The sequence below is a fragment of the Macaca mulatta genome, chromosome 3, assembly GCF_049350105.2.
Source record: "Macaca mulatta isolate MMU2019108-1 chromosome 3, T2T-MMU8v2.0, whole genome shotgun sequence".
NCBI classification, from domain to species: Eukaryota; Metazoa; Chordata; class Mammalia; order Primates; family Cercopithecidae; genus Macaca; species Macaca mulatta.
The window spans coordinates 147442195-147462144 of record NC_133408.1 but is presented as its reverse complement, the minus strand read 5'-3'; the positions used below and the strand labels follow the sequence as shown (position 1 = coordinate 147462144).

At 42.1% G+C, this 19950-nt stretch overlaps 1 long non-coding RNA gene across 2 annotated transcripts in view; it reads left to right on the top strand.

The window, feature by feature from the left end:
- The first annotated feature begins 1017 nt into the window (after positions 1-1017).
- LOC106997604 (uncharacterized) overlaps positions 1018-19950 on the top strand; it is a 31205-nt gene continuing 12272 nt past the window's right edge. The window contains exons 1-4 of one of the 2 annotated variants that reach the window (XR_013415492.1): positions 1018-1155; positions 9774-9898; positions 18487-18647; positions 19444-19572. This is a non-coding gene — a long non-coding RNA (uncharacterized LOC106997604). The remainder of the gene's footprint in view (positions 1156-9773; positions 9899-18486; positions 18648-19443; positions 19573-19950) is intronic. The other variant, XR_013415493.1, reaches the window with a different exon arrangement.

The following is a 19950-nucleotide window of genomic DNA, read 5'->3' as shown; positions in this document are numbered from 1 at the left end:
CATGCCTGGAATTTAAACCAGATGAGTCTATTTTCAATTAATAACAGAATTTCTACATTTCAGGGCCTGCTAAGGAACACAGCCTGGAACTCTCTGCTCTTCAGTGCCAAATAAAATCTGATTGAAATCATAATCAAATTTCAAGGTCCACGAGAATCATCCTCTTGGCTCAATTCCATATGCTCCATCCCTCTGCATGGAGCTAGCCAGATAGTGCCACACCTGTGCTAGTACTTTAGATTCTATTTTTATGTCACTGCAATGGTAACCTTTAGTATTATGACTTTGGATTTTTACAGTGAGTTAGTATAAAAGGAGTAGTCACAGAAATACCAGTCCTCCAATTTTAAGTAAAACTATATTTGAAATCAATAGCTTGTATTTTGCTCAGTGGACAGTATCAACTATTTCGCTCATTTTATTCAATCAGCAATCATTTACTAAACACCTGCTTTGGAAAGATAGGTACTGGCCATACATAGATAAATCAGATACATATCTATGTTTCCAAGAATTCACAGATAGTGAAGAAAACTGATAGAAATAGTCACAACACAATGAGCCGGGTGCAATAAAAGGGTTTAGCACAAAGTGCACAGATAAGGACCCAGTGCCAACTTGGGGCAGGCAGTTGGAGAAGGCTGCTGGAAAAAGTAAAAGGGGTTAGACAGGAGAACATGGCTTCTCTTTGCAGAAGGTTCACATTTACATTTTAGCAAGGTAATTCTGGAAGCAATGAAAAGGTGGATTTACTGAACAAATGCATGGATAGCGCTCGCCATGACCCAAGACTGTTCTAAGTGCCTACATACAGTAAATCATTTGATCCCTGAACAACTCTTTGAGGTAGGAACGATTATCCCCAATTTACACATGAGGAAACAGGCACACTGAGATTGTGCAACTTGATTGAGGTTGTATGGTAGTTAAGGAGCAAAGCCAAGATTTAGATGCAGGTGGTTTGGTTCCAGGGTCCATGCACTTTGTCATTATATTATGCTGCCTCAGGGAGAGCGTCAGAGTTAGAGAGGAGAGGCAGGTGGATCAGTTGTAAAACCTATGTAATAGTCCAGGAGAGATGGATATGCTATATTTCGGAGGTGAAAACAATGAGAAAAGTGACTGACACTCACTCCTGACTTCTAGCTTGGAGAGGTAGGTAAATTACTAAGCTTTTAACTGAATTTAGGAGTGCTTAGAGGTGGACATTTCAGACATGTAGACCAAAAGGAAGAAGAAAAGAGAAATAACATTTATAAAGCAACATTTACATTCTAGGCCTTCTACATAGTTATCTTGTTAAATTCTTACAACTCTGAGAGGTAGGTATTAAATATAAGGAAATCGAGGTTCAGAGAGGTTATGTAAGGTCACACAATACATTGAATGTTTGTTGGTTTGGGTTGCCTAGCATCCTAAGAGCACCTTGGTTTTCTTTGGGGGAATCCCATCCCTCCCATGCATGCAGTCTTGGTGGGAGCATAATTCCAGGTACCTGCTGCCAACAAGCATCGAGGAGCTGTGCTACTCCTCTTTATGGCTTTTATTATACTCAAGGCATGGTGAGGCTGCCCAGAGCTGTTTTGGGCTGCTTGCAACAAGAAATTCTAACTGAAGTACACAAGCAGCAAAGCCAAAACTCAAACCCCACCCCATCTAATACCCAGTTCATACTTTTCTACTCACCGTGCTGCTCCCAGGGTTTCTGCACTCAGAATATGTGTACATGGAGATTGTTCACAAAGGGCCAATATGAGAGCCTTTCTACAAATCATTTGATGCTTATTCCAGGGTAAGTGAAAAATCTGTTAGGCAATTAAATAAGATCCAGTTTGTTGAGGTATAACTTGCGTACACACAATTTATCCTATTTAGCCAACCAATTCTACGATTTTTAACATGAAACCACCACCAAAAACAAAATATAGAAGGGTTCCATCATCCAAAAAAGTTCCCATGTGTCCCTTTATAGTCAGCCCCTAACATCCCAAACCCCAATTTCTGGTAACTGCTGATCTGTTTTTTATCCCTATGGTTTTGTCTTTTCCAGAATGCCATGTAGGTAGAATTTTGCACTATGTAGTTGAGAGTCATGCATGTGGTTCCCTGATCATTAGTTCATTTGTCGGGTAAAGTTTACTGAATGTTAAATTTGTTAAGTTATCAGTCAATAAATATGTATTAGACTAGGTACTGCTCCAGGTATGGGGGGACAGGAGTGGGAACAGCAGGGACTGCAAGGATCTGAGTTCCTGCCTTCAATGAGCTCATGTTCTCATATTGGACTGGGTTGTAGGTTGGGGGAAAACAAGCAAAAAACACATAAACAGGGCTTTTAAAATAATTTAATTTCAAGTCCTGCTAAGTGCCAGAAGCGGCTTTAATAGGATAATAAGAGAGTGGTAGAAATGGGCAGAGAGGCCAGGCACAGTGGGTCATGCCTGTAATCCCAGCACTTTGGAAGGCCGAGGCGGGCAGATCACGAGGTCAGGAGATCAAGAGCATCCTGGCTAACACGGTGAAACCCCGTCTCTACTAAAAACACAAAAAATTAGCTGGACATGGTGGTGTGCGCCTGTAGTCCCAGCTACTCGGGAGGCTGGGGCAGGAGAATCGCCTGAACCCCGGGAGGCGGAGATTGCAGTGAGCTGAGATTGCGCCACTGCACTCCAGCCCAGGTGACAAGCAAGACTCCATCTCAAAAAAAAAAAAAAAAAAAAAAAACGGTGGGCAGAGAATGCTGATTTATCTAGAGTGGTTTGATGAGAACTCCCTAACGAGGGGATGTGAATTGAGACCCAGATAATGAGAAGGGGACAGCAGTACAAAGATCTAGGCAAGAGGCACGCAGCAGAAGGAAGAAACAAGTGCAAACACCCAGAGCAGGGCTGAGCTTGGTGCATTCGTTCAAGAGACAGAAAGCCGAAGGGACTGCAGTGCCGAGGACCAGGAAGCGAGTCGTGGGTCACTTGGGAGAGCCAGGAAGGAGCCTGATCAGGGGGTTTGGTAGGCCAAGGCTGGAGGGTAAGTTTTGTTCTGGTTGTAAGAGGAAGCCTTGGAGAGTTTTAAACCAGAGAGTTATGTAACCTGAGTTACACTTGGTAAAGATACCTCTGCCTACTGCATATTGGATGGACTGTGCTTGACAGGGAGGAGGGTGGGATAAGACTGGAAGCAGGGAGATGGGCCTGGAGGCTTCCTCAGTGCTGAAGGGGGAGCTGACGGTGACTTGAACCAGACCGTGTCACTGCAAATGCTGAGAAGTGTTGGAACTTACTACTTTCGTGGTATGGTGGAAAAAGAGAAAGAAAAAGAATCCCAAAAGCAGTTACATTTTAGTATTTATTTTAAAAGCTGACTTTAAAAATCTCATTAATGTAAATCTGGAGAAATACACAAAAGTTTAAAACTCTCTATAATACAAAGTGGGTTGGTGACTAATTTGCACAATGCAGGTAAGCTAGTCTTGATACTCGAGGTCAAAAAGCCTAAACTCAGGGGATTCATTTAGTTTTGCTGTATGCACTGATGGAAATAAGCCGGTATCCCCCACAGCCCCCACTCCACTTTGTGTTATGAGGACAGCAGGCAATGAGCACACATGCACTGACTCACATGACACCCACATTCAAAGAGCTTTAATGTGTTGGATGGATTCCAAAGTAAAAAGAATACAGACTCATTGCCATGGTTGTACCTGGTTAAGGTCACACCCCAGCCACACTTCTGAGCCATTTGGCTTAGAAATGGGAAACATTATAAAGTTGAGTCAGGAATATGGCAAACCTCCAACCAGAGTCAACTATTTAAAAATTCACATTTTCTTGTGGCCTTCAGTTTTTTTTTCTCCTTGGCATCCTCTGTTCTATCAAGACATTAAGGCCCACGGCCCATGCAAAAGACACTTGGTGCTGTGTTCTGAGATTATCATTTTGATCTACATCTGACTACCATTTTTCCAGCCAAGACCAGCCTTCCTTGTAAATAAAGATCTGTTCAGAGGATATGAAAGAATACATATTCAAGGAGTGCTCTATTCCTTTAGCTGTTCAAAGGATTTGAGGGCCTTGTTTGTTTTGAAACAAGTAACCGGCCTTCTCTAACCACATAACCTCAACCTCACAGAACAGCCAGCAGGAAGTCAGAAATGAAGAATAGCCGATGACCTGGGTGCGCTCTCTGGGTGCAGCCTGCTATTGTCCTGTCCCCACCCTTGTCCTGTTTTTCACTTGTCTTGTTGTTTTTAAGAAAAATTTTTGTCTGCTCTGAGGATCTTCTGCTCATCTCAGGTTTTTCTTTCAGATAATACATATGACAGGTGCTGGACAGAGTTGAACTGGAACAAGTGTCTGCAGCCATTCACAAAGGGCATGTCAATCTGTGTTCACTCAGGCAGGAGGCAGGAACATGCAGGATGGGAATGGGAAAGTAAACAGGAGTGGCCATGGACTCCTAGCCTCTTCTCTCCATGAGCTTTTCTCACCGTGAGCCTACTCCAGGGAAGGTGGTTGGGCAAGGCCTGGGGGGCAGCTTTGTGAGGCCTAGGAAGACCCCAGAAGAGGACTTTGCTGAGAAGAGAGCAGATGAGAAGTCAGGAGCGGGGTGAGAGCAGCTTCTCCCTCTGCTTGGCGCACACTTGTACATAGGCATCCTCCCTCTATCCCCACGTCCTGCCCCCAGGCCATAAAAACAAGTATGGCCTACTGTAAGGTGTTCCACAATACAGACCTCATTCCTTCTGAAAACTTTTCACACTGTGAGAAGCTTCTTCTGAAAGCAAGCACAGTCACTAGCAATTAACACTGTAGCCACTGCTATTCATCTTTCTAGGTATTAAATAACATCTAGTTGAGGGCAAGAGTAGAACACAAGAGACATTCCAGAAGGAGAAAAGAGAGAGAGAATGAAAAGGGAATGAATTGGTGAAGTGGGATGTACCAATTTTTCCTCAGGGTTGCCTGTATTCAAAATACAAAAACATTCTGTGAATACAAAAGTATTCAAAAATACTCTGTGAGCAACTTTCAGTATACATTCATTTATTTCTCAAATAAGCATTTTTTTGCACCTGACAAATAAGATAAAGTAGCCTCTGGCACATAATAGGTGCTCAATAAAAGTTATTGTTATTACTGGTATTAGTACTGTTGCTGTAATATTACTACTGCATGCCATGTTAACATACCATTCTGGGTTCTAGGAATAGAGAGGGGCAAAACCTAGTCTGTGTCCTCAAGAACTTACAGCCCAGAAGAGGGACAGGTGAGTTAGTAACAGGTCCTGACACAGTGTTAATAAATGCTGTGATTAATGTCAGCATTAATAATGTGACTAATGCTATTAATGTCAGCATAAATGCTGAGCCAGAGTGGACCAGACTTTTATTGGAGTCTACAGGAGAAACACTGGCTAGGGAGGGGGGCAGGGATGAGCACTGCTTTCCAAGAAAATAGTCACTGAGAGGAGTCTCAGAAGACAAATAGAAACTGGCCAGGTAAAACAGAGCCTTTTTTTTTTTTTTTTTTTTAAATAAGAAACAAGGTCTCGTTCAACAGCCTCAAACTCCTGGGCTCAAGTGATCCTCCTGCCTCAGCCTCCCTAGTAGCTGTGACTACAGGCATGCACCATCATGCCCAGCTGTTTTCTGGTAGAGATAGGATCTGTTGTATTGCCCAGGCTGATCTTGAATTCCTGGCCTCAAGTGATCCTCCCACCTTGGCCTTCCAAAGGTGCTGGGATTACAGGCATGAGCCACTGTGCCCAGCCAGTCAGAGTCTTCATTGCAAGTGACAGAAAGACTGGACATTTTAAGCCGAGAATGTATAGAGAGGCTATCAGATCATCACACAATTTCTAGGAAAGTTGGAGAACAAGATTTGGGAAAGTGGTGCCAGCGAGGTCAGGATGCCATTGGTGGTGTGGCATCACAGACTGGCCACTGGAAATCACATGCTGCTGCCCCCTCACTCCTGCCAACCACCATGTACAAAGGGAGTCTTCCTTGCCCTTCTTGTTTGTATCATTACTTCCAGATTCAATATTGCTAATAGGTACAGCTGATGGACTAAGCCAAGGCTACCTCCCCACATCTTAGCTGCCAAGGTAGCTGGCAGATTGAGTGCTGGGTCTTCTCAACTTCTGTAAAGGAAGACAAGCACTGTCTCCCAACAAGACTCACAAGTGAGGAATGTCCTCACACATTTGGAGAAGATTCAGAGGCCATGAGTCAACATGTGCCAACCACTCTCCACCAGGTGAAGCAGGGAGGAAAGAGCCTAGTGGAGAGGGAACATGACCTGAGGGTGTTGGGGGTAAGACACAGCATAGTGCATTTGCAGGATGAGGACAATAACTCACTTTGACGGGAGCATGGAGTATGGGAGCGAGATAACCGAAGAGGAAGCTGGAAAGGTAGAGAGTCTAGACTAAAGAAAAGCCTGTATATTCTGTGCCTGACAAGGAGTTTGGTCTTTATTTTGTGAATGAAGATATAATAAGGATTTACATTTAGGGCTTTGGAGGCGAATAGAGGTGGGGTAGGGATTGGCAAGGAAGATCAGAGTTTTGAAATTTGAGATGTGCACTCACAGGTCTTCCCAGAGAACATATTCTCTGTAGTTCTAGGTCAAGGACATTTATTTAGCTTTTGTCATCATCTTGCCAACCATGGCTTTCCATTCTGCCTTTTTGTGTCATAAGTTAGTTTCACCTTCCCCAGATTGCGTCTATCACACAGGCTGATTTTGCACTGTGCATTGTTCTTATATTTGAGGGATATGTAGACACAGGTAGAAACTGGCCAGGATTGCAAGAACTGTATTTGTTTAGAGCCAACACAGTTAAACGCTCAGCTACAGCTATATTTTCACAATAGCATAAACACTGCACTAAGACACAGAGACAAATTGTGAAAAGCAGATATCCTCTTGTGATCCTAATTCGTCGGGAAAAAGTACAATATAGAGATGTCTGCAGGTGTCACAGCGTAAAGTGGAGGCGTGACAACAATCCAGTTAGTTGGGGGCTGTGGTTCTGATGGAATTTGTAGGCTAGCATGGGAATTTAGTAGAAAACTAGTTTCCCATCACCTGGAGAGTCAAAGCTGTCTGGCTTTCAGGCCAGGAGAAAACACGAAGATGAATAACATCTGGGGAGGCGATGCACTGGGGGAGGCACCGGCAGTTGGTGCAATCACAGACATTGCTGTCTGCAGCATTTGTGTCAAAAGGCAAAGAGGAAATCCATTTCCATCTTTATAGGGGTAAAAGAAAGAAACTAATTCAGACTCTGTTCAACATGTCCTTCCAATTCACCATCTCTCCCCTTCCTGCCCAATCACACCTGCCCACAGAATGAACCGTTGCAGCAATCTCTGTAAAATCATCCCCAGCCCCCTAGTTCAGGAAGACGTGCTGTTCAGGGGTACATGGTTGATAAGCACAAGGCTAGGAACACCCCCAAACCCTATGACATCTTTTCAGTGAGCCCCACCCCAGCTGCCTCTGCTTCCCAGGTCCTTTGTTGAGTTTGTTAATGTCTGGAATTCCTTGGTTGGAACAGATAACAGCATCCCAATAAGTGAGGGTGATTCTTGCACAGTCAGTCCTTGACAGCAAAAGATGCCAGACGTTTCATGATTTTGAGTCTAGAAAACTCTATAATTTCTTTCTGAGGTCTCACAAAAGTTTACAGTGAAAATGCTTTGGATAGCTATATCTGTGTACATGTTTCTATGCAGATTTGGAACTTATGAATTTTAAAGGATTTTTTAAAAATTTAAACTAGGATTTAAAAATAGTAGAATCTTCCCTGCATTAATAGCTTCAGCTCTGACAGAATCACCTTGTTAGCCAATGAATTTAGCTGAGATTTCAAAAAGTATTTTTTAGGCCAGGCACAGTGGCTCATGCCTGTAATCCTAGCACTTTGGGAGGCCGAGGTGGGTGGATCACTTGAGCTCAGGAGTCCAAGACCAACCTGGGCAAGATGGCGAAACCCCGTCTCTACAAAAAATACAAAAGTTAGCCAGGCGTAATGGCATGCATCTGTAATCCCAGCTACTCAGGAAGGTGAGATGGAAGGATTGCGTGAGTCCGGAAGCGGGAGGTTGCAGTGAGCCGAGAGCTGCCACTGCACTCCAGCCTGGGTAAAAGAGCGAGACTCTGTCTCAAAAGAAAAAAAAGAAAGAAAGAAAGAAAAAAAAGAAAAGAAAAGAAAAAGCATTTTGGGGGAGCCAGGGAGTAAATCACTTGGTTCCTTATGTAAACCACATTATTCATTATATAAATATCAGATTGGACTTATATGTACTTCTTGAGGAGTGCCTTGGAAAACCACCCATATGTGAATGGTGAAATGGGCATCTCTGCTCCTCATCCTGGGTGTGGGGTAAAGTGGGGTTTATGAAAATTTCAGCCCCACTGTCAAAACACAGTACAACGACTTTGGGGAAAACATGGTCAACAGCATATTTACTCATCTCAGTCACAGTTTTGTAGATACAAGCACCGTCACATGAATAGAACTCATTGGTTTTTTTTGTCCCCTTACAGTAAGAGCCGTATTTTCACCCTCTTACGCTTGAGTATTCTGGCTGAGCTTGAGTGATGTGCTCTGGGTCAGTTTAGAGACCAAGACATTCCTGGCACTTCTCCACATTAGGCAATTTTTTAAATGTTTATTTTGAAATTATATGCTTTACATTGAACACTTCAAGAAAGAAAATAATTACAATGATTTCAAAATGCAATCCCTAGACTTAATGAATATTCTTTATAATTACATCCAGTCAATATATAGAAATGCACAGAGATACTAAGTCAACTAACAAAATAAGTCAAAGAACTATGTAATGTTTTTAGTGATGGGGAACATACGCTCAAGTCACTTATTTATTTACTTTGGTAGAGACAGGGTCTCAATATGTTGTCCAGACTGGTCCTGACCTCAAGCAATCCTTCTGCCTCGACCTCCCAAAGTGCTGGGATTATAGGCGTGAGCCACCATTCCAGGCTCCACTTGGTTTTTTAAAAATATGATTCACCTGTGTTTCAATTCCATATACATCCGTTGCAAGAGTTAAATGAGACTTCTGATTCTAACAATGTAAACCTGAGTCTCAACACTAATGTTCATGGCAGCATTATTCACAAAACCAAAAAGTAGGAACAACCCAGATGTCCATTAATGGATAAGTTAAATGTGGAATAAACATACAATGAAACATTATTCCGCCTTAAAAAGGAATCCAGTTCTGACGCATGCTACAACATGGTTGAACCTTGAAAACATTATGCTAAATAAAATAAACAAGACACAAAAGGACAAATTTGTATGATTCCACCTACCTTGAGTAGTCAAATTCACAGAGCCAGAAAGTAGAATAGTGTTTGCCAGGAGCTGGGGAGAGGGAAGACTGGAGAGTTACCATTTAACGGGTGGTTTTCGTTTAGGATGATAGAAAAGTTCTGGAGACAGATAGTGGTTCACAATGATGTGAATGTATTTAATGCCACTGAAAATGTATAATTAATATATACTTAAACATGATTAAAGTGGTAAATCTTTTTGTTGTAGTTGTTTTGTTTTGTTTGAAACAGTCTTGCTCTGTCACCCAGGCTGAAGTGCAGTGGCATGATCTTGGCTCACTGCAACCTCTGCCTCCCAGGTTCAAGCAATTCTTGTGCCTCAGCCTCCCAAGTAGCTGAGATTACAGGCGCCCACCACCATGCCTGGCTAATTTTTTTTTTTTTTTTTTTTTTTTGTATTTTTAGTAGAGATGGGGTTTCACCGTGTTAGCCAGGCTGGTCTCCAACTTCCGACCTGAGCTGATCTGCCCGACTCAGCCTCCCGAAGCGCTAGGATTACAGGCATAAGCCACCGCACCCAGCCTAAAACGGTAAATCTTATGTGTATTTTACCACAATTTAAAAACAAAACAAAACGGAGTCTCAAGTGTAAAGGTTTCCAGTTTGCTGAAGACCACCTGGCTTTCTCTTATTCCAGGGCCTTTGCTTGCTCTTCTCTCTTCCTGGAATACTCTTTACCAGCACTTAACATAATTGGCTCCTTCTTAACAGGCAGATGTCAGTTTGAGTTTCTCTTTCTCCAGTCTGAATCACTTTACTCTGTTCATAACTTATTTACGCTTTATCGGCGCCCCTCACTGGAATGTAAACTAAAAAGTTCCATCTGTTTTATTCCCTAGTACGTAGAACAGTCTGAACCTAAGTCACTGCCCAATAAATAGTTATTGAATGACTGACACTTAGAGCATCAGTGCATGTTCTCTATAAACTGACCTTATTGACGTCCAGTGCAAAAACTCAGGACTATGCCTCTGTTTTCTTGAGTATAAATATGTATCATTATACTCTCTCCTCCTCATCCTCACCTTTCAATTTTCTCAGCCCTAATTCCAGTTTAACATCATTTAAGTGAGTAATACTAAGCTTCCAGACTCGGACCTCACCCATGTTAAAGTTCATTTGGCCCACACCCACCATACTGCCCTACCCATACTGGAGAGGTTGGGATTTTAGAGAGGGAGAAGTGATTTGAAAGGTGAAAAAGTCAAACATCCCAGTCCTTGGGGCCTCATGGAAAGATTCCAGAGTGGAATGATGAAATGGCAAGTTTTCCTGCATAGTTACATTTTATTACAGTCATCAGCTAGAGTAAGGCTCACTTCTGGATGTGATAGGCCCAGGAAGGAAAAATACAGTAGGAAAAACCGGGAGCCATCTGAACTGGTCTCCATTCCAACTTCTGCTCTCACAGCAATGATGTATTCGACGCTGACATGTCACATCCCCCAGAGCATTACATTTCCAAGCACAGGGCTCCACTGCCCACAGATGCACCCAAGATCTGGGCTCTGGCTGTGGAAGACCTGGGGTGATCCAAAAGCCTCTATGTTACTGGAAAATGTTTGTGTCAAGTGAGCCCAGGTCTAGCCCTTCAGATGTTAATGGAAGAAAGTTGCATTTATCTACCGCCAGCAGCTATTAATCCAACGACTACAATCCCCAAGCACCCTATGTAAGGCCAAAGACAGATCTGATCTGCCATGGGTGATAAATGGTGGGCAACAGGAGTGTAAAATAACACATACATATATACACACACATATATATGTATACACCCACACCCACACACACACATATATATATATTTGGAGATGGAGTCTTGCTCTGTCACCCAGGCTGGAGTGCAGTGGCACGATCTCAGCTCACTGCAACCTCTGCCTCCCAGGTTCAAGCAATTCTCCTATCTCAGCCTCCCAAGTAGCTGGGACTACAGGCACATGCTGCCACGCCCGGCTAATTTTTTTGTATTTTTAGTAGAGACGGGGTTTCGCCGTGTTGCCCAGGCTGAGCTCAGGCAATCTGAGCTCAGGCAATCTGCCCATCTTGGCCTCCCAGAGTGCTAGGATTACAGGCGTGAGCCACCGCAACCAGCTGCAAAATAACATATTTATTATGGTATACCTTTTTCTAACATAGGGGCTTTACTTGACCTCATTTAATTTACCTGTAATCTTTACTCCGTTCTTCAGCTGTAGACTACAAATCCCCTCTGGCCAGCCATGATACAAATACAGGTTCTGTGACACATGGAGTATTGGGAAAGATATGAGTTCAAATGCATCTGTCTTGGAAAAACTATTCAAGATGCAGAGTAGAGAAAGTAGTTGACAACACATTTGTTTATTTATTTATTTATCTATTTATTAGCATAGTAAAGAATGGTACACAAGGAAAAGAATATGTTTTGGATGATTTTGTCCTAAGAAGTGGGATTACTCAATAAGTTTATTCACATGTGCCCCTTCCCTTAACCACCACTTCACCTCCCTTAATCTTGTTTTCTCCATGAATCAGATTGCTGTGACTATCAAAAGAAGTGGGAACTCCTTTGAAGTTTTGATAAAGTAGCTGAAGAGAGAAAAGCAGTCTAATATTCAAAAATAAAAGTAGACCAGGTGCGGTGGCTCACACCTGTGATCCCAGCGGGAGGCTGAAGCAAGTAGATCCCTTGAGTCCAGGAGTTCAAGACCAGCCTGGGCAACATGGCAAAACCCCAGCCTCTACAGAAAATTAAAAAATTAACTGGGCATGGTGGTGTGTGCCTATAGTCTCAACTACTTGGGAGGCTCAGATGGAAGGATGGCTTGAGCCCAGGAAGTCAAGGCTGTAGTGAGCTGAGATCACACCACTGCTCTCCAGCGTGGGTGACAGAGCAATACCCTATCTCAAAAAATAATAAAATTAAATTAAACTAAAAAGTGTTGTTTATACCTCCTCGACAACTCCAACTGAGCCTTCTCCAGTTCTATCAACTGGAGGATTATGCTCTCCAACTGCAGTTGAACGAGACTCCTCAAGTGCAACACCAAGGGAACAGCCCACTCTTCTTTTCACAGTTTTGAAAAATAGCACAAGTATATGTACAGTGAGAGATGTGTGCAGAAGTTGTACACATGAGTAAGCAGTTTCGTGTGTGTGTTTGAAACAGGGTCTCACTCTGGTTGCCCAGGCTGGAGTACAGTGGCACAATCTCAGCTCACCGCAGCCTCGACCTCCCAGGTTCAGGCCATCTTCCCACCCCTGTCCCACAAGTAGCTGGGACTACAGGAGCACACCACCACGCCCGGCTAAATTTTGTATTTTTTTGTAGAGATGGGGTCTCGCCATGTTGCCCAGGCTGATCTTGAACTCCAAGACAATGAATTTTTGAGCTTAGTGTAGTTTGATTTGAGTGGTCCATTAGTTTGTCTTTCAAGCATAATTTAAAGTGGCTATTTAAGTGTTTCAATGATTGGGTTATTTAAATGGGAAACATAATAAAATCACTTTTATTTGAAATTTCTTTAATAAGAGTTGTTGAGTTAAAAAATGTCAGTTATTTATGGTTACTTGGGTATCATTCTCATTTTTTGATTAATACATAGGTATAGATAATGTATCTGCATACACGTAACCATACATTGCAAAAGGACTTTCCGACATGATTAGGGTTAAGGACCTTGAGATGAGGAGATTATCTTGGATTACCTAGGCTAGCCCAATTTAATTACATGAGTTCTTTAAAGTAGAAAACAGAAAAAAGTAGGCCAGAGAGAGGCAATGTGAGAAGGACCTGATCTGCCTTGGTTGGCCTTGAAGATGAAGGAAAAGACCACAAATCAAGAAATGTGGGCAGCTTCTAGAAGTTGAAAAGGGGAAGGAAACAGATTGTTCCCTAGAGCCTTCAGAGAGGCACATAGCCATGTCAGCACCTTGATTTTAGCCTAGTGAGAACTATGTCAAAATTCTGACATACAAAGCTGTAAGATAATATATCTGTGTTGTTTTAAACCACTAGTTTGTGGTAATTCATACTTCAGAAAGAAAATTAATACACCTAGCAATTTCAGTAATGGCATTCCAAATATCTTCAGCTGTAAAATAGGAGGAACAAGTGGAAAATATAAAAGATTTTAATGGTCCAAAAGAAGAAATCGTCTGCATCCTTATCCTCTAAATCAGCCAGTTTTAAGTTTCATATTCCCTTCTCTCTATATCTACAGATTCTTGGAAAAGGCAAAAGCTCTAGGGACAGAAAACAGATCAGTGGTTGCCAGAAGCTGGGGGTGAAGGAGAAAGTTTGCAACTACAAAGTGGAATTGTTCCAGGTGATAGAACCATTCTGTATCTTGATTGTGGTGGTAACTACACTGCTGTATATGACTGTCAAAACTCATAGAATTACTTGGGGGTGTAATATCTACAGAAGGAAAAAAATCATTATCATAGCTATCATTAACTGAGCTCTTGCTTTTACCATGCACTGTACTAAGTACTACAACTCTTGTCACATTATATCCTCACATTAACTTCCTTGAATAAACTGAGCCTTAAAAGTAAAGAAAATTACCCAACATGACTAGTAGAGATGGGCAGAACCAAGACTGGGATCCAAGTTCCTGTGACTCCAAAGCCTATATGTTGACAATGACCATAACTTTGGTTAATCCAGTTTACCCCAGAGCTTTGTGTATTTCCTCTAGCCCTACCATTGCCATAAAGGTAGTAGGACAAGTGGCTCTAGGCCTGTCCTGTAGGACAAGCATACATCTTAGATTTTCCAGAACTGTCTTGCTGATTTAAAATATTGTCTCTTTGTTTTCAAAAAGTCACCACAATGTCCTAGAAATTCAAGTGTTTCCTCAAAATGGTAAGTGAATAAACATTGTAATAAAATACACAGAGTCCCTCAAAATCATTTGTCAAATCACATTTCCTTACTTGTGATTCAGATAATATGACCCAGATACCACTATGTCACTTAGTCCCTTAGACATGTCATGGTGATTTGATGTCTATTGTATCCAATAAATTCCACCCTACCTAGGGAGGCTAGTTTATGTAGCATAAAGTGAAGGGTAGGTTGAGCCATAATCCAGTTCATGTGATCAGTAGGGCACCTCAAACTGGATGGCAACTCCAGATACACAGTTTAGGAGCTAGTTCCCCACAAGGACATTTCAGTGCACAACCATTCAAGATGTATATTTAAAGCCACACAATTGTCACCCTAGAGACTCCCAAACAGCATAGCTGAGTCCTCAAGCTGCCAAGATCTGCTCTCCAATTACAGGTACTTATGCAGGACCTGAGCAATCAAATTCCAGTCTCCTGGGCTGTGCTACTCATCTGTCTTAGTCTGACCCTGAACCAAATCGTGTCCATTACACACTGAGACATAATCGTGATCTGTGTATGTTCACAATACCTTTGCCCTGTTTAATACTACAGGATGAATGCAAACACCTCTAAAATATGAAAGAATTGGTTTGATCAATACATTACGCAACACCTTCTCAGTCAGTAAATTATTAATTAATAAGTGAAAGCTTTTCCTAATAAAAATGTGATATAAAAATATAATTTCCTATTTAAATCATAGTCCAAGACTCAAATATTGATTTCTTCTCTGGTAATTATAGGCCAAATGTTTAAATTGTAGTCTTATCTGTTAACTAAGTATTTTTTTCCCTCTTCATCAAAAACTACATCCATAGGAACCACTAAACTGAACATTTCTTACTCAGGATTCTCTTAAACATATGTCATTAATTTTTTTGGAATGCAGTCTTTGTAGCTCCTATTTCCTCTGCCTGGGACACCCTTCCCCCGTCTCCTCGTGGCTTACTCCTTCACTTCCCACCAGACTTAGTTCAAAGATCACCATATTAATGGCCCATCACTGATCACGCAGTATAAAATCACATCCATCATCCTCCCCTCCCTGTACTCTGCGTTCCTCTCTCCTGCTTCATTTGTATCCCTCGCACTTATCTCCATCCGCCATTTGTAAATGTAACTCATTTGTTTTGTTTACTTGATGTCTGCTCTCACTGGAATACAAACTTAAGGAGATCAAAGATTTTTTTTAAAACTCTTTTATTTACTATCATATCGCTAGGGCCTAGAACAGTGCCTGGCACACAGTAGGAGATCACTAAATATGTGCTGGATGAATATTTAACAGATTGATGCAATTTATTTTATCAGTCACTTAATACAAAATTAATGGCAATTATCATATCCTGTGTCCGATCCCGCCTGGACAATATTCATTTGTTGGCAAATTTGTTATCTGTTGTTGGCAAGTGGCCATTCAGAGCTCAGGAGCTGCAAGGGTTTCAGGGGGAACTAACATTTCTTGGGTGCTCTTGAGCTATGGACAATCACTAAGTATTTCTCTGAAATTCTCAGCACAAACCAAGCCAAGTATCAGGTGGAGGCAACATGATGGAAACACCACTGTCCTGGGCTCCAGGACTCTGTATCTCTGTGGTGTCAGCCCAGTCACTTAGCTCTCTGAGCCTCAATTGCCTCAACTGTAAAATGGAGGCCAGTACTTGCCCTCCCTCCCTTATCAGGCTAAAGCGTGGGTAAAACGAGAAATCTTTCCCCACTTCCCTATCACACACTGCTTACCCTACTCTCTGGGTCCTACTCTGTTGCAGAAGTCTCATCAACTCACCAGAGCTAATGGGTATTAATGGGTTAATGTACATGGATTTTAAAAAACTTATTGGAGATTTTAGGGAGCTCTTGAACTTAGTCTGAAAGAACAATTTCAGATAAACTATGAAGGTAAGAATTTCAGCCAGAGTATGGAGCAGAGTATGGAGGTGGCAGTTCATTGTTTAGGGGGTGATGTTCCTTTCGGCATGCACTAAATAGGACTTCAGACTGATCCAGGGAAAAATAGCTACAGGCTCTGGAGAATTATTGATCGGATTTTGCAATTCAGGAAATGTCCTGAGTACCTGCTATGTACCTGGTACTCAGTGAACTGGTGGCTCCAGCCAGTTACCTTACATCAGCTACATGTGCATGTTCTCTGATGTGCCACTTCGATCATTGTCTTGCTACAAAGTAGCAAAACACAAGGCACCTAGGAGAGGAACCCCTCCACCCCTCCTCAACAAACCCTCAGTGTTGTCTCTAGATCAGGGATGTGCAATCTTTTGACTTCCCTGGGCCACATTAGAAGAAGAAGAATGGTCTTGGCCCACACATAAAATACACTAACACTAATGATAGCTGATGAGCTAAAAAAAAAAAAAAAAAAAAAAGGCAAAAAAATTTGATAATGTTTTAAGAAAGTTTAGAAATTTGTGCTGGGCTGCATTCAAAGCCATCCTGGTCTGCATGCAGCCACACAAGCTCGTTCTAGATTGATAGCCATCCTGTCTCCAACCCCAAGGAACACTACTACTGTCCTTAAACATCTGAAAATACTTAGGTTAAAATTTACCTACTAGCTTCCGCATTCCTGTCCTTTGTGTCATACCAGATTCCCCTTTCTTTTTGGCTATTTTTCTCCTTCCCTCATGTTTATATCTAGGTTGGCAGTTGACTTATACTGGGAGGAGTATGGTGTGGCGGTGGTGGGTGCAGTTAAACTCATTATACATTGTCAAACCGCATGTCTGTTAAAATCTCATAGAATCAGCTAGGCATAGTGGCACATACCTGTAGTCCTAGTTATTTGGGAGTCTGAGGCAGGAGGATCATTTGAGCCCAGGAGTTCAAGGCTGTAGTGTGCTGTGATGGAGCCTGTGAATAGCCACTGCACTCCAGCCTGGGCAACATAGAAAGACCCTGCCTCTTTAAAAAATAATAAAAAAAAAAAAAACCACTCATAGACTGTGTGTGGTGTTTGGGTTTGGGGCTGGGCTTATTGCATTCTTGGCCAGTTCAGTCTGTGCTTCATAAGGAACATATCTGATGTGGGTCTGTGATGTGCATCTTTGTCCTTTATTAATCTTTCACAGAATAGTTAGGGCCAAAGTCTTCTAAGACTTCTCCTGAGAGAAAGGTTTAGGGGAAAAAATGTATTATCTCCTCTCTGGGCCTTTAAGACTTTGAGTATGGGAAAAAAGAATTAAAAAAAAATTTTTTTTGAACCTCATCCTCCATCCAGACTTTCTGACTAGTACCAACAAAGTGTAATCTTGATACATAGAGTCTCAAAACCCAAGATTTTCATTCTTTCAACAAAAATTAATTGAAGTCTTCCTATGCACCTGAAGATAAAAGAGTGACTAAGACAGACATGGTACCTGCCCTCCAGGAACTTTCAGTGCAGGAGTCTGGCAATAAATAAAGAAAACAAACAAACAAACCTAAATTATGTTAAGTGCTGAGAAGGGGGAAAGCATGGGGCAGTGAAAAATAAATACAGGAGGAGCTCATTTAAAGTTGGGGACAAGGAACAAGAAAAGGCCTCAGGGGAAGAGTAGGTGGAGTCACCTAGGTGAAGGGAACAGGTGTTAAGCTTCAGACTTAGAGTCTTGTTATGAAGGGCTCTAGGATGGGAGTGGGGACCAGTGAGACTGAAGCCCTGGAAGTGGGGCAGAGGGGTAGAGTCCTGGCTGGACAGGGAGAGGTGGGATCAGGCAAGGATGTAGGCAGACTCCCCAAAGTTCCTCCCAAGCCAACTGATGTCCCCCCAGCACCTTTAGGGGATGGAGAGTATGGCGGGACACTGAGCTCTGCCCCAACCTGGTTTCTTTTGGGCAATGTTGATCTTTTCCCTGCAAATGAAGTTCCCATGTTGACTTATTAATTTGGTAAGGACAAAGAAGGAGTGCAGAATGATGGGAAATGCGCAAGAGGCATTTTTGATGTATAAAGTTGAAGCATCACTTCAATTCCAGTCAAAACCAATTTAAACCTGTTTAGACAAAACAAACCAACAAAAAACCCTGCTGGCTCCAGGGAACTAGTGATCTGCCCTGTTGCCACTACCCATTAACTGAATTTCCCCCTTTCTGCACCCGCAGGCTCTTTCCACACTCTCAACAAATATCTTTTTTTTTTTCTCCTCACTAACTCTATCTTATCTCTAAATGCCGTGTCATGTAAAAGTTGGTGGGCCCTGCTGAGGTCAGCCCTGAATACATGAAAATCCTTATTCCCCTTCTAGCTGACCTAGCTGAAGGATATCACCAGGTGAGAAGCAGAGGCCAAATTTAAGAAAGAGGAGATGCTCCCCTAGCTAAATCCTTCAGAGACCACCTGGGTGGCAGAAATGTAGGAGCGACTGCATAATGGCTCCACCATTGCCCACACCGTAATTTGAGCTTGGTAAGTGTTAACAATCCTTCTCCCTGAAGTTTCTCTCCAGAAAATATTTGTCAGGTTGCCTCACATGCCTTAGGCTGCTCAGGCTTCCACACAGTATATGGAAGAAGCAGATACTTCATAAGAACATTTATCAGTAGTTCCAAGCCAACTGACATGTGACCTTGACAGCAGTTCATGACAGATAACCTAGCATACAGCAAACACTTAAAAAGATAGCCACATCCTGATAACGTCAACATGATCAACACATTGCTGCATTTATGACTAACTCAATATCTCCCGCACATTGGGAAAAGAGTTCATCTGTTGCCAACGGGCAAAAGACTTTCTCCACAGTCCGCCTGGTATTTGGGCTTCCTCCTGAGCTATTGAAAAGAATAGCAACTGTTTTTTGTCTGCTTATCATGAGGCAGAGCCTGGGCTAACCATTTATTGAGTTTACTCATCTCTGTAGTCTCCACAGCAGTGTATGAGGTAGGTACTAGAGATGGGGAAAAATCTCTGTTTTAGAGATGGGGAAAAATAGACAAGAAGGTGGTATGAAATTTGGACAATTTATACCCCTAATAAGTGGTAGAGGTGGGAATCCAACTCAGGTAGTTTGACTCCAGATACCCCTTTAAACTATTTAGGATTGTCTATATTTGCTGGCACCACAGGGGACCTGTCAGGTATCATGGTTTCTTATAGTCCCCTGATCAGGGTAAAATTATAGCTAAACTGGAGAATAAGTTCTAGTGTTCTTTAGCATTGTAGAGTGATTATCATTAATAATTTATTCTATATTTTCAAATAGATAGAAGATACAATTTTGTACATTCCCAGTTCAAAAAAATGATAAAGGTGAGAGGCGACGGATATGCTAATTACCCTGATTTGATCATTACACGTTGTATACATATATGGAACTATTGCGCTGTATCCCGTAAGTATGTACAATTATTATGTGTCAATCACATTTTTTGGAAAAGAAAGTAAACGGAAACCACTGGAGTCTAGATGTGATCTGGAGGCCAGGGGATGTGGAGAGAGTGGTTTCTGTGCTCCCCTCATTGTGGGAGTAAAATCGCCATGCACACTTCTCCATACTCATTCATGGATGTGTCTCTTTAGGATTTATTATACCTGCCCAGGTTTTGGATGAAAAGATTGTGCTAAATATGAAAACAAGGACTTTTTTAAAAAATCAGACAGTTTGGTTTCACATAGCTAATGAATTGTGTGAAAAGGAAGTGTGTGTGTGTGTGTGTGTGTGCACACTGTAAAGGTGTTTACTTCCATTAGTGAGTATGGAACAAAAGCA